The 16,073-nt window shown below is 44.3% G+C and overlaps 1 long non-coding RNA gene across 15 annotated transcripts; it reads left to right on the top strand.

Moving 5' to 3' along the window:
* The first annotated feature begins 253 nt into the window (after positions 1-253).
* LOC144713554 (uncharacterized) lies at positions 254-15,860 on the top strand. 15 transcript variants are annotated; one of them, XR_013584083.1, is made up of 13 exons: positions 254-765; positions 1,783-1,926; positions 2,726-2,752; positions 2,827-2,907; positions 3,383-3,427; positions 3,527-3,648; positions 10,420-10,551; positions 10,630-10,698; positions 10,781-10,842; positions 10,998-11,059; positions 11,133-11,260; positions 11,404-11,499; positions 11,868-12,113. It is a non-coding gene; the product is annotated as an uncharacterized LOC144713554 (long non-coding RNA). The 15 variants fall into 15 exon arrangements; XR_013584082.1 differs by having other exon boundaries at positions 10,380-10,551; XR_013584081.1 differs by having other exon boundaries at positions 9,418-10,551.
* The last annotated feature ends 213 nt before the right edge of the window (positions 15,861-16,073 follow it).

Here is a 16,073-nt window from a genome sequence, read left to right as displayed (position 1 = left end):
ATGAAATATCCAGACCAAAACCAAAATAAATATCAGATGAAATCAATTTTTTCGTATTCAAACTGAAATTCACCTATCCAGGTGAGAAGATAATGTGAAATTCTACCAGATTAAGTAGGAAGCAGACCTGATTCGCCCTGATCATTGAGCAAGGGTGGCGTCACCAGTTGCCACCATCTAATCTCATTGTGCAGCCCCCATAGGTCCTCTCTCCCATCCTGGCACAAATCTTTGTCGTCTTCAGCCTCCTCTGGCGCCGTCTAGAGCTCCAAGAGCGGTCGGAGGGGTATCACATCCTCATCTTGCTCTCGCCACTGCCAGATTGGCTTGTTGGGTTCTAGAGGCCTAGATATCTCTATTACTATAAAAGGAAAACGTGTACCCTTCTGGCCTCTGATTGGCCAGGAAGGGTTGGAGAGAGAAGAGAGATAGAGAGACTGAGAGAGAGGAGAGAGACTAGACTGCCCTAAGACTTTGACCCCTTCTCCAGCTCGATTTCTCCACTTCGATTTCGTCACCTCCCAGCCGCGTTTCCTCCAGCTCCCAGCACCGTTCTCCAGCTCCCAGCCCCGTTCTCCAGCTCTCAGACCCCTTCTCCAGCTCCCAGCCGCGCTCTCAGCCCCGTTTTCCAGCTCCCAGCTGCGCTCTCAACCCCGTTTTCCAGCTCCCAGCCCCGTTCTCCAGCTCTCATACCCCTTCTCCAGCTCCCAGCCGTGCTCTCAGCCCCGTTTTCTAGCTCCCAGGCGCGTTCCTAAAACGTGAAAGGTATTTTATGAATTTTGGTTATGAGGAGAAGCTTGATCCGAGTAGAAGAGGCTGGGAGCGGGAGAAGAGGAGATTTCGAGATTTGGGGAGCGGGAGAAGCGAATGGAAAACCCAAAGCGAATTGCAGTTTTCCCTCTCTTCTCTCTCCCTCTCTTTCTCTCTTCTCTCATTGTCTGAAATTATTTTCCATACCAATAATTTCAGACAATGATCTGTAATTTTGGGGAATTCTGAAGAACAAATGCATCTGGACATCCACGGTTCCAATCTCTGATTGGATCAACGTGTGAGTTTCGTTCAACGTGTGAGCTTTGTTCGGAATTTGTTAGAGTTTTCTGAATCAAATACTGTTGAATTTTATGGTGAAAATGTTCTTTGAACGTGGATATTCCAGATAGATATGTTCTTCGAAAGTCCCAAAATTTCCTATCGTCGCCTGAAATTAATCCACTTTCTTGAAAGAATTCGAGCTACAAATGCTCTTGAAGTTTTTGATGAAAATGTTCTTAGAAGCCCCAAAATTTCCAAAAAAAAACACATCAAAACTAAAGAACGTGGATCCCAAAATTTCTGGAAATATTGGGACTTTCGAAGAACATTTTCATATGGAAGATCCATGTTTCTATTTTTTGATCGGATCTAAGTGTGTGGTTCTTCGACAAACCGCAGTTCCAAATTTCAACCAAAATTCATTCTCATACCAATAATTTCAAACAACTCATTCAAAAAATGAGACTAATTTCAGGCGACGATCGGAAATTTTTGGGGTTTGGAAGAACATTTTCATCTGGACCACCCATGTTTCTAATTTTTTTATTGGATCAAAGTGTGCGGTTGTTTTGACAAATCATGGTTCCAAATTTAAATCAAATTATTTTCCAACGATGATTGGTAATTTTGGGGAATTCCGAAGAACAGTTCCATCTGGAACATCCACGGTTGAATTTTTTTATTAAACCATATTATCTTCCATCTGATATACTTAATAAACCAAATTATTTTCTGATTTTTTATCAGATCAAAGTGTGCGGTTGTTTCAAAAAATCACGGTTACAAATTTAAACCAAATTATTTTCCAACGATGATCGGTAATTTTGGGGAATTCCAAAGAACAGTTCCATCTGGAACATCCACAGTTCCATTCTCCGATTGGCTCAAAGCGTGAGTTTCATTCAACGTATGAGTTTCGTTCAACGTGTGAGTTTCGTTCGGAATTTGTTAGATTTTTATGAAAAAAATGCTTTTTAATTTTATGGGTTTTTTTGTTGCGAGGATCAATCGCGGGAACGAGTGTGAGGTTGTCATCTTTATTTAATTTCTGTCTTAGTTTTGATGTGTTTCTTTCGGAATTTGTTAGAGTTCTCTGGACCCGATTCTGCTGAATTTTCTGGTGTTTTTTATTGGGAGGATCGATTATGTGAACGAGTCTGAGGCGGTAATCTTTTTTTTTAACTTTCGGTGTGCTTTTCGGGATTTTTAGAGTTTCCAGGATCAAATGCTGTTGAATTTCTTGGATATTGTTTGCCTTACTGCCTTATTTGCCTTATCACCTTATATTTTATGATTTCATGGGTTTATCACAGCTCTCTCACTCTTCATCCTTATTGGATTTGATGGCATACTTTCTCTACTGACATTGGATTTTTTATCCGAATGTATTCATGATTTCATGGGTTTATCAAATCTCTCTCTTTCTCTATTTGTTTATCTATATCTTCATTTATTTAAATTTTGTCCCGATCTCTTTGAACAGGAAGTGTCGACAAATATTGCTCGAAGTTCTCTTGATGAACTCCAGATTATACCTTAAAAATATAAAGTTTGGATCGAAAATGTAATTTATAAAATAATTTTCCTCCCCAATAGGCCGAAATATTTTATTAGATGGACGCGGCGGGGTTAACTTAAGAATCATTCCTTCCACCATAAACTTTTGATGGAACTGTATTTCGCTTCGCAGGTTAACCAGATACTCCGCCTCATCGCGGTACCATTTTTGCGATTCTTTCGATTCTTAAAATCCTTACGTTCTTTCGAATATTTAGAACGTAAATTCTCTAGCTCTCAGCCCCGTTCTCCAGCTCCCACCAGCTCTCTCAGCCCCTTTCTCCAGCACCCAGCCGCGTTCCTAAAACGTGAAAGGTATTTATATCTTGGATATTGTTTGCCTTACTGCCTTATTTGCTTTATTACCTTATATATCTTGGATATTGTTTCCCTTACTGCCTTATTTGCCTTATCACCTTATTTGCCTTATTGCCTTATTATTGCCTTATTTGCCTTATTGCCTTATCGCCTTATTTCGATCTTTCGCTCTCCGTCATTCCTTCCGCCATAACTTTTTGGTGGAAATGTATTTCTCTTCGCCGATTAAGCAGCTTCGCCGATTAAATTTTTGGTGAATTTTTATATCGTGAATTGTTCTTTGGAATGCGAGTTTTTCATATCTTTCGATTTTTCCGCACGCCAGATTTCCGGAACGTTCGATCCTCGCTAGCGCAAGGTTTCTTATGTTTTGCGATTCACCCGGAGTGTCTCTTTCTTCCTATGCGATTCTTATGTTTTCGCGACTCTTATTTCTCTTTCTTTTTCTCCCTCTTATTCATGATGTTTTTAGAACGCGGGGCGAATTTTACAATGCGGGTATCAACATCACCACCAGGTAATCCGCCAGCGGCGAAGGTTCGATCGCCTTCTTCCGAACTCTTTTAATCCGAATTACTATTTTCCACAACTGTGATTAGAAATCACTCATTTGTAGGGACGAACACCTGGGATTAGTTCGACCTCCGGGTTCATAAGCGCGTGATCGATCTGGATAGCTCGCCGGAGATTGTCAAACCGATAACGTTGATCGCGATCGAGCCCGACGTGGAAGTCGAGGTGACCATCGCTAAAAACTTCCCTTCCATTATCTGCTTATTAATCGAGAATCGCTATAGTTATTCTTTCGTTATTAGAGTTGTATTTCGAAGAAGAAGATCGATTGTAGGTGAAGATTACGTCGATCGAAGCTCGCCGCGGTTTGGGAACAGCCGGAGATCTGACCAGAGAGGAATGTTCTACGTAGATTACAACAGATGGTCGGCAGGAATATTGGTAGCCTAGGCGCGTGTAGACCACGGGCCAGCTGCCAACGACTCACGACGTTGGGTTTTTCTCCGAGGAGAACAAACGATCAATTTATCTTTCCTTCATAGTAATAGAGATAGATATATTGATCCACTGTTGAATAGATGTATGGATAATTGAATGGACAGAGAGATAGCGAGATAGACTGATCGAAGCTCGATGCGGTTTGCGCATGGCCGGAGATCTGACAAGAGAGGAATTGTCTACGTAGACTGGAAACGACGGTGGCCGGGAATAGAGGTAGACTTGGCGTGTGGAGACCACGGGCAACCTGGCAACGAGTGACGGCGTTCACTTCATTTGAAATGAAGTCACACTTCGTACAGATAAATGAATGGACGGAGGGACTGACCGCGTTGGATTCTTCTCCGAGGAGAACAATCGATCAACTTATCTTTCTTTTATAGAGAGGTAGAACACGTGTACGTTGTACACTGGATTACTGTCCCGACCAATTACAGTGTCTGACACCCGAAAAATTTGGTGACATTATTCGGCGATATTATTCGGTGAAGAACCCACCAATTCTTCAATAAACCAATATACACATGTACGTTGTATACTGGACTATTGACTCACAATCAGGGCCGGTAGCATGTTACCTTTCTCAGTGAGCCACCGATCATAAAGACTTCAGTTTAATTTTTGGTTATTGGAGAAAAAAGTTTCTCTTTGACTTAACTCCCTCACAAACCAAACTAATTCCACCTTGCCGTCTAACAATTTCTCCTCCTCTTTTGGTGGACGTAGCAGTGTAACTAAGTACCACTCTTCGTGTCGTCCATACAACTTTCTTTACATTGATCATGTTTTATTCACATAGATCCTTTTTAGAAGACACTTATTTTTTTATCTTCAAAACTATTAATAGGTACCTCTTTGAAAAATCTTCCAATAATCAGCAATTCCATTCAGTACTCTATCCTCCGTTCTGATCTTCAATGCTATTAGTAGGTTCTCCTTCCGAAGACAATAATATGAACACCCCCGTTATGTGGAGCAACCGTCGGGCTGAAAGACATATCGCCGATCCACGGGATCGACAACTGTGCCCACACTCCTCTCAGCTACGCGCGATGTGAAAAATGTTCAAGCCAATTTTCTCGGTACCATGAATGCATCATGTGCTTCGTGCCAGTCAAAGTTTTGGATAGATGAACGCAAACCCAGTTCCAGTCAGCAAAACCCCATCTTCTACTTATGTTGCAGGGATGGTAAAATCAACTTGCCAACATTCCCCAACCCGCCTCCATTGCTACTTGAGCTGCTTGAGGGCACGACCGATGAGTCCAAGCACTTCCGCAATTTTATTCGAGCTTACAATTCAGCATTCAGTTTCACATCAAGCGGTGCAAATTTTGATCGTAACCTGGCCGACAATTCCGCCGGTGTGTACACTTTTCGAATCCAAGGTGCTGTTTATCATCAGATCTCAAAAGCTTTGCTGCCCCTCCCCGGTCATTCTCCTTCTTTTGCTCAAATCTACATCTACGACACAGACTATCAGATAGAGCGACAAAACTCAATCTTCCTGACTTACATCGCACTATCTTAGAAAAGATCCACTACTGCCTGAATGTGTCCAACCCATTTGTTCATCAATTCGGAGATCTGACAAGAGAGGAATTGTCTCACGTAGACTGGAAACGACGGTGGCCGAATAGAGGTAGACTTGGCGTGTGGAGACCACGGGCAACCTGGAACGAAAGTGACGGCTGCTCACTTCATTTGAAATGAAGTCACACTTCGATGCGGATAAATGAATGGACGGAGGATCGATCGCGTTGGATTCTTCTCCGAGGAGAACAATCGATCAACTTATCTTTCTTTATAGAGGTAGAACACGTGTCGCGTTGTACACTGGATTACTGTCCTCACCAATTACAGTGTCCGAGCACCCGAATTCGGTGACATTATTCGCGATATTATTCGGTGAAGAACTCCACCAATTCTTCAATAAAACCAATATACACATGTACGTTGTATACTGGACTATTGACTCACAATCAGGGCGGTAGCACGTTACCTTTCTCAGTGAGCCACCGATCATAAAGACTTCAGTTTAATTTTTGGTTACTGGAGAAAAAGTTTCTCTTTGACTTAACTCCTCACAAACCAAACTAATTCCACCTTGCCGTCTAACAATTTCTCCTCCTCTTTGGTGACGTAGCAGTGTAACTAAGTACCACTCTTCGTGTCGTCCATACAACTTTCTTTACATTGATCATGTTTATTCACATAGATCCTTTTTAGAAGACACTTATTTTTTGATCTTCAAAACTATTAATAGGTACCTCTTTGAAAAATCTTCCAATAATCAGCAATTCCATTCAGTACTCTATCCTCCGTTCTGATCTTCAATGCTATTAGTAGGTTCTCCTTCCGAAGACAATAATATGAACACCCCCGTTATGTGGAGCAACGGCCGGGCTGAAAGATTTAGCATATCGTCGATCCACGGGATGCAACTGTGCCCACACTCCTCTCAGCTACGTGCGATGTGAAAAATGTTCAAGCCAATTTTCTCGGTACCATGAATGCGTCATGTGCTTCGTGCCAGTCAAAGTTTTGGCTAGATGAACGCAAACCCAGTTCCAGTCAGCAAACCCCCATCTTCTACTGATGTTGCCGGGGGGGTAAAATCAACCTGCCAACATTCCCAACCCGCCTCCATTGCTACTTGAGCTGCTTGAGGGCACGACCGATGAGTCCAAGCACTTCCGCAATTTTATTCGAGCTTACAATTCAGCATTCAGTTTCACATCAAGCGGTGCAAATTTTGATCGTAACCTGGCCGACAATTCCGCCGGTGTGTACACTTTTCGAATCCAAGGTGCTGTTTATCATCAGATCTCAAAAGCTTTGCTGCCCCTCCCCGGTCATTCTCCTTCTTTTGCTCAAATCTACATCTACGACACAGACTATCAGATAGAGCGACGAAACTCAATCTTCCCTGACTTACATCGCACCATCTTAGAAAAGATCCACTACTGCCTGAATGTGTCCAACCCATTTGTTCATCAATTCCAAGCTAACAATGAAGAAACACTACTCACCGCATCCACGCAAGAGTTCGAGTTACGGGTTGGAGAGCCTTCCATTGCTGACAGACGTTATGCTCAACCCACAGGCTTCGAGATCGCTGTTCTTATGACTGGGGATGGAAATGAAGGAGACAGTAGGCGTAGCATTGTTCTTCGCAAGCGTGGTGGAGGACTGCAATTCGTTAATCAGCTACACGGATATTACGACCCACTCCACTTTGTGCTGCTATTTCCTTATGGTAGTCCGGGATGGAGCACCCAGCTGAAGGAAAACTTCCAAGTAACAATGAAACAATTTTACGCCTACCACTTCATGGTTCGTGACACATCAAGAGTGCTTCATCTCTCCGGCAGGCTTTTCCAAGAATATGTCGTGGACGCTTACGCTAAAGTTGAAGAATCACGATTACATTGGGTTCGTTGCAACCAGACAACATTGCGTGGATGCCTCTATCGAGGATTAGTTGATCAAGTAGCCTCGACAATGTTGATATGCTCGCGGACGGATGATCATACTCCCACCTACATTTACTAGCGGACCACGCCACATGCAAGGGTTGTACCAGGATGCTATGGCCATCGATTTAAAGATGGGAAAGCCTGATTTATTTATCACAATGACTTGCAATCCAAATGGCCAGAAATCACACAAGCTCTGCTCCTGGCCAGAAGTCACATGATCGATTTGATATTTGCTGTCGCGTTTTCCGCTTGAAACTAAAGGAGCTTCTCCGCTTGTTAATCGAGAAGGAAGTATTAGGCAAAGTAAACGGACGTGTGCGCCGTTGAATTCCAAAACGTGGTCTCCCGCACGCTCACATGTTATTGGTACTGGATACTCCCACAAGCCAAAACCCCAGAGGGCATTGACAAGACAGTGTGCGCTGAAATTCCTGATCCCAGCGACAAAGATTTATTTGGCGTGTCACTCGACATGATCCATGGCCCCTCGCGATTCTGCAAACCCAAGATCCCGTATGAAGGAAGGTAAGTGCTCTAAGAAGTTCCCAAAAGAGTTCATAGACTCCACGCAAGTCAACAATGATGGGTACCCTCTCTACCGACATCGCAACAATGGGCAATTCATCCAAAAGGCTTCGCATGTCATTGACAACCGTTGGGTTGTCCCATACAATAAATATTTGTGCAAGGCATTTAATTGTCACATTAACGTGGAAATTTGCTCTTCAGTTCAGTCAGTGAAGTACCTGTACAAGTATGTGTACAAGGGCCACGATCGCATTCAGGCAAGAGTTTCTGCTACAAACCTTGGCACTTGCAATACTACTCCTTATACTCCGCACGACGAAGCTCAAGAATATCTGGACGCACGATACGTATCTGCATCAGAGGCATTCTGGCAAATTTGCGAGTTCAGCCTACAAAAAATGTACCCAACAGTTTTCGCCCTACAAGTTCACGATGAGAATATGCAAACCGTTGTATATGCAGAAGGAGAAACAATTGGTGAAGTCATGGGTAGGTCGGATCGCACGCCACTCACAGAGTGGATGCGTTACAACAAGGAGCATCCGGACGATATTCAAGCCAAACATATGTTGTACTGTGACTTCCCCTCATACTATATGTGGAACGATTCCACCCGACGTTGGACACGACGTCAACGACAACAGTGCATTGGAAGGGTCCACTTTGTCTGTCCTCGCAACACTGCACGATACTACCTCCGATTAATGCTTCATCATGTTCCAGGAGCTACCTGTTTTGACAATCTAAGGACCGTTGCTGGTGTTCTCTATGACACATATCAGGGTGCTGCAGCTGCTCACAGCCTACTCCACTCTGATGCAGAGTTTGACAATGATCTGTCTTTGGCAGCAGGTGTCGCTTCTCCCCGTCAAGTTCGCGAGCTCTATGCGATGATGTTGCTCTATTGTGAAATCTCCAACCCTCTTATGCTTCTCCAGAAACACCTTGATGCTATGTCGGATGACCTACGTTTAACCAGCCAATCACAAGACCCACATCATCTACAAAAAAAATACTGATCCTAATCGATTCAATCCTCTATCACAATGGATCTTCGCTCGCGTCATTCCCAGGGTTACCCCGAATAGTTTAAGACCAGTCAGTACATGTCACCAGAAGGGCAATACATAGATACAACATTGAGAATGCAATCCTCACCGCAGAACACCTACAAAGCATGTTGAATGAAGAGCAGAGACAACTTTACGATGCTGTATTTGAAGCAATCGAATTTCCACAACATGCTACTATGGGTAATGTCTTCTTCGTCGATGGGCCCGGTGGATCTGGTAAGACGTTCCTCTACTCGGCAATTCTTGCAAAGATAAAGGCCTCTCGCGTATCGGCATTGTCAACTGCAACAAGTGGTATTACCGCGCTCCTCCTCGAAAGCGGGCGAACCTTACACTCCACATTCAAGATTCCTATTCTTGTAACTCACGTCTCAACATGTGAATTTTCACCTGATTCGATGATCGGCCTCCAGATTCAAGCGACAAGTATTATAATTGTTGACGAAGCACCAATGATGCACCGCCATGTCTTTGAGACTCTCGATCGAAGTATTCGCGATGTGATGAAGACTACCAACCCATATTTGGAAAATGTTCCTTTCGGCGGCAAAGTTGTTGTGATGGGAGGTGACTTCAGACAGATGCTTCCAGTAATACAGAAAGGCTCCCGCGCAATGATCATCAATTCAGCCCTTAACCGAAGTGAGATATGGCGACATTGCTCTATTTTCCGTCTCAAAAAAAATGTCCGTGTTTCGCCAGACCAACGAGCATGGAGCGAGTTCTTACTTGCTGTTGGAGAAGGACGGGCTGGCACAGATGTCTGTCTTCCAAATGAGATACGCCGCGTATCCTCCCTAACAGATCTCATTTCCCAAGTTTATGGTTCCTTCGATGATGATGAAACTCAGCTGTTGACGAAAACGATCTTAACCCCGCTGAACGATGATGTCGTTGAGGTCAACAACATGGTACTAGAGTCTTCCCCGGTGAGACAATGGAATACTTAAGCTCCGATGCAATCCCCCCCGGCGAAGTCCACAACGAATCCCTGTACCCGATTGAGTTTCTGAACACAATTGATGATGCAACTATGCCGCTGCACAGGCTCCGTCTTAAGATTGGGTGCATAATAATCCTCATTCGAAACTTGAACACATTACAAGGCCTTTGCAACGGGACTAGGCTAAGAGTTGTTAGCTTCTTTCCAACTATGGTGCAAGTCAGTATCATCAGTCAAGGAAATTTCTATGGTCAAGTCCACCTCCTACCACGGATGTCGCTCTACCCATCTCAATCAAGGCTTCCCTTTTGATTCAAGCGCCTTCAATTCCCAATTCGGCTGGCCTTCGCAATGACGATTAATAAATCCCAAGGCCAAACTCTTGACACTGTTGGGATATATCTACCAAACCCGCTTTTCACTCATGGCCAGCTCTACGTCGCCCTCTCAAGAACAAGACTCGGTCCAACAGGAATCGTGTTCTGCGATGGTGGGAAAAATCGATCGCACGTGACTAATGTTGTTTACACGGAGATTTTCCAAAAGTCGACGTTGCGATCACGACCGAGGCGATGAGCATCTCCATACTCCGTTACACTCTCTGGTACACTCTCGAACTTGCCCTCCACAACATATTTGCATTGTTATCACAATCTCAACGCCCCATAAATGGATCCTTCAGGTGACACGGGGCTACGGCATGATTCCCTCCTCCCCAACCTGCAACCAAAGCAACAAGTAGACCCAAGAGGTGATAAATAAATCTTGATTTGCTCACACTACAACACATAGCATTTTACTACTTCTCACCGTGAATTGTTTCTCTTATGAAGCAATCGGATAATTATCGAGAAGCCCATCGGTGCGGAATATCGTACGCTACGACAATGGCCAGGTAAGGTCGACCCATTCATCTAATGTCACCTAACTATTACTAACTCTAACTGGCTACAAGCAGACCCAATAGATGATAGATAAGATGTAAATTACTGACATTACGGTACATAATATTTTACTACTTATCGCCGTGATATTTTTAACTTCTGATAGCAATCGGGTAATTATGGAGAAGGCCATCAGTGCAAAATATCAAAGGCTACTGCAATAGCCATGTAAGTTCGGTCCATTCAACTAATGTCGCCTAACTTTGATTATCACTGAGTTTCTACAATTACTCTCTCGCAGTGTCTGCAACTTTCCCATACGTATTGCACGATCAATAAGCCACAACATATTATCAGAACTACGCATTTAATCCACTCCGCACGACGTGAGGCCTGCTCAGACGTGGCATGTTTTCTCCCATTCGAATGGTAATTTCATTCCACGGGGTTCCGTTTATTATTGAAGTTTATATCACATTGAGCATTTCATGTCCTACAATTGTTGATTTTTTGCAACACACGATTTAATCTTCCACTGAAATTCTGATGTCAATTTCAAATGTGAATTATAGCTGTGGAGTGCACCAATTTTTGTTGCGGCTGTGTTATTTATCCACTGTATGGTCATACCCCATGCGAGCTTTGCAAGCGGGCACCACTAGGAGGAGGTTGAATCTTACTCATTTCCTCTCATAATTAACCACTTTATTGGGAATTACGTCTTCTTCCAACTGTTAAATTGTCTCCCGCAATATTGCTCTGATATCTGATACTACTGTTTTGATTAATCAGTGCACTTGCCCTTCTACCTCCCGAAAATCATTACTTCCCCCGACTCAGCCTACTCAGCTATGTCAGCCCGCTCTTCACTGTCCAAATCAGGGGAAAATTTACAATTAAACATCGAGCCAAAAACAAGTCAAAATTTACCCCGTTCTCCGGTCGCTTCTTTCAAACATGTCTTGCTCCCAGTGGAAAATCATCAATTTTTGCCCAACTCAAGCCACATAATTACTTACTATTTCATTCCTTCCAGGTGGAACGTCAGGCTGAGGGACTTCTCTTTCATTGCGGCATCTTCCCCATAGCCTCTACTGGGGTCTAAAAAATTTCGCTCAGCACGGCCTGCCAATGCCATTTCTCATCAGCATCCACTGCACTAGATATCACATCAGCACCACAAAATTTATTCGCCAAAACAATTTTGCTTCTACATCCCAAACTTGCCCTGTTAAACTATAACCATTCAGTTCAGCACGGTAACGGCCCTGCTTTTCATATTCATCTCTCTACCTTGCGCGAGCATTGCGAGCGGGCCCCACTACTAGATGAAGAAATGGAAATGATCCACAGTAGAAGACTTTAGCAAAATCATACAGCATCGATAAAACCATGAAACGAAGTACCTTTGCACAGATCGCATGCATGATTTCTTGGATCCCGAATAGAGATGAGTCGAGCTTCCCAAGTGTGCAGCCTCTAGACGTGTCCAAGCAGCCCTCGGCACATTGAATCTCCTTCTCATTGACGAGCCCCATTCTTTCTCCGTCATGGTGTTACGTCATTCTGATTGCATTGGGAGTGGAGAGGGGTTGTGGCAAGAAGGGAGAAGAAAGGGAAGGCCCCTAAACAATTCTGGTCTGGGTGAGTTTCATTCAGGGCCTTCCCCTATCTATACTAAGTCTGTATTTTTCATAAAACCCCCAAAACTTAAGTATATCTTGCGACCTCCAAAAGACCATTTGCGTGTGACTCTCTAGGCCCATACATCCATCTAGTTGACGACTCCATCGCCCCAATAACCTTTATTGGCCTTCCAAATTAATTAACTATATCATCATATAGATACAATAAAGTCGGATCAATTTAACCCAATCGATAGGTTGAGTCTCCAACACGTGGGGTGCCAAGCTACACCTCATGCTTTAGAAGATACAAAGGAGTGTGGTACATGGAATCTGTTCATCATCGGTTATCGTGTATGCATAGTCCCTCATCCACTTGACGTTCCTATGATGACTTAGGGTATGGTCAACTGTCAAACCCTAATCAGTCATTCGTGAACTTCTTGATGCACCCGAACTAAGACTATTTAAAACCCCATGATTAGGGACATGTAGGACATAGTCAAAGTACAACTGTTCGCCCACAAGATGTGATGGCGCATTGACCTCTTCCCCGTTATAAGGGAAGAGGGAGGCGCTCTAGCCCCCTTAGACCAGAAATTCATCGTGAGATGTGTTTGTTTTGTTTATTGGTCTCGCCCTCTTTGAGAGAAAAGGAAGAGTGGAGGAAAAGGAAGAGGGAAGAGAGGGAGAAAAGAGAAGGAGAAGTAGTGGGAGGTAGAGAGAACCAGAAGGGAAATCAACCGACATACTCGATGGTCGACTCTCGTCCCTCCACCAGGAAAATTTGCCGTCGATCCCTACCCTCCACGGATAGTTATCTCCACACGCTCACTGTTAGAAATGGAGGATCCGCTTACGATCGCTGTGAAATGACACCTGCTGGGCTCTTGAACGCCGTCGCCCTGACGGAGGTCGCCGAGTCGTTGGTGGCTTGAGTACGGGGGGAAGAAAGCCTTGGCGGTTGTAGACTGGGACTGCTCGTGAAAGTCCCGCGCCACCGATCTCCGACCCGTATCTCACCGCGTTGACCGACTCCCCCTCACGGTACAACTCCGGAGTGGTCTTCTGCGCATCCACTAACGGACGCAATATGACTCCGGGAGTAACTCGCTGATGCTTGCAAGAGCCCCTCTGACCAAGGGGCAACCACCCAAACTGCTGCAACTGCTGAGCCAGCTGATGAACCTCATCTCCCCCGCGATCCAGACCAATTTTGATATTGCCCAGGACCCCCTCTCCTGAGTCAACAGCCATCTATCTTTGAGCTGCCGCTAGATGAGTCATTGATCACCGTTGGTCATCACGCCTCCGGGTGATGATTCTGACTTCGTCTACCCCTCGCTCTAGTTCCCCTCCTCCGCCCCTTTACTAGTAGTTCCAGCATCATTCCATCGCTTGTCGAGCTGTTGTACACTCTCCGCCGTCTCTCCGCTCCACCCACTCCGAATTGCCGTCGAAGTTGATGAATCCTGCACCACGAGCCCACTGAGGAGGTACGCCATCCTCTCCCATTGCTCATTTTGTTACTTCTTGCAGTAGATTATCATCCTGAGTCCACCGCGCTCGGGCTAGGAAGGTGAGAGAGGCAAATTGAGAGAAAACTAAGACGTACTTGAGTGTCTTACCGGTACGGACGAGTATGTCCGTTACGTGTGAGCCCTACTGATAGATTCTGTTGGGCCGTAGACGCCTTCTTCGCTCCGACGTGGTTTGAGAGGCCACCATCGCCGTCACCCGGAGACCCCGTCTAATCTTGGAGTTCGATGCCCCCCTCGAGTCAGAGTCTGCAGCGCACGACACGTAGGGCGCATTTCATCACGTCATAGTTCCATAACCCGTTAGGGTTGCATCCATCGGACGACAACACCTTTGACATTTAATATCGTCATCCTTTATCGGCACCAAACAATCATATTCGGTGTCGACCGAACGACATCCCCGACGACGTCTGACATCAAGATGTCTTTGGTGTCTCAATTCAAAGGACTACTAACACAACCGTGATGTGAATCATTCTGATTGATAGTTTCATATAATACCATTCAGAGATTTGTATGGATCAGTTCAGTGAACTCTCTCTACTAAAGAGCACCCACTATCTATCCTTAGTGTCTCTACACTACTGGCTACGGAACTGCCCATACTCATCATATGAGTGAGGCTAGATAGTGTTATTCTATCTGGATACTTCAATGTCCTTCTTGCATATCCTTAAAATAGGAAGGTTTAGAACACATAATTAAATACCAGTGATCTCCATATTACGATCTCATCATAATTCTCTAAGTCTGATCATGTATTCATGGACTTCATTATAAGCATCGCATGTGCACTATAATGAATATGTTCTATTAATGAACATGGAACGAGATGTGGTTTGTGTGATTGGCTTTCCGGCCATATATCTTTCCATCAGGGGTCCACACCCTTCACTCTCCAAAGATGGGGAATTCAGTTTTCAAAATCTCTCTTTAAACGGTCAACAGAGACTCTCTCGACCCTCAGAGGGACAGGACTGGTTCAACGGCCCTCCAGGGATCGTTGGACTGGCTTGTGGTTTCCTTGTCGATGCCCTTTAGTGGCCGGCCGAGGAGGAGGACAAAATTGCCACTCGGCTATCCAATCCTTCCATTATTTGGGTCGGCGGTTGCAACTAAATGACAGCCATGGTCCCATCCGGATAAGTCTACCCCTCTATTGCCACATTAGCATGCCATGTCAGCATCCACATCAATTTCCTCGTCACCTTCCTTCCTTCCTTCCGTCCACATCACCACCAAGCAACCAATCAGAGGACCTGAAAAAGAGAATATAAATTGATGCAATAAGACGGCCATATCTGACCATCTGATCTTCTGAAAGAAGATCTGACGGTCAAGATCATATCAATCTCTTAAAATTAGCCCAAAGAGACACGGGGTTGAAGCCAAATTGGCTCGAAGCCCAGTCTCAATTCACATTTTGTTTTCTTTAGATCGCATCCTGTTGGGCCGCGATCACATTCTTGCCCATCGTGGCCTGGCCCACTATGAGAGTAAAAGAAATAGTGGGATTCAAAATCCCATATTGAAAGTTTTAAAAAACTGTGGCTGTATAAAAATGTCGACAACTCTCTCTTATTGAGTTAAAACGCCATACCTCTCATGTGTATTGCAGACTTATATTCTCCTGTGGGCCTGAATGGGCCTTGGTTTGTTCTTTGGGTGGCTTGCAGGGCTTCCCCACCGGGCGATGCCCCTCGTCGGCTGCGGATGGGCTTGAATGCTCGCGCTCGCCTCCTTGTGGTTGGCTTGGGCGTTGGATGTGCCTGGTCGGCAGTAGCCCAATAAAAACACATTTATAAAATATTCTTTTTTATTTCTTTCTTCTTCAATAATTCTCTATTTTATTTGTTTCTTCAATTTCTTCCCTGCAATAGCATGGATAAGATACTAAATAGAAAATTAGAAAATTGAAAATGTTGTAAATATATTTTTACTGAGAAATTCTTGAGTATGTAGATCATGCATAAAAAAGACATTGAAATGCATTTTTTATTACTTGCTTTATTTAGTGCAAGAAATGTAGAATTCTTATAAAATTTAGGACAATACACACAAAATGATCCCGAAATG

Source organism: Wolffia australiana, chromosome 16 (genome assembly GCF_029677425.1).
Source record: "Wolffia australiana isolate 7733 chromosome 16, ASM2967742v1".
Taxonomy (NCBI): domain Eukaryota; kingdom Viridiplantae; phylum Streptophyta; class Magnoliopsida; order Alismatales; family Araceae; genus Wolffia; species Wolffia australiana.
The sequence above is the reverse complement of the archived record's forward strand: the minus strand, read 5'-3'. Positions and strand labels throughout refer to the sequence as shown.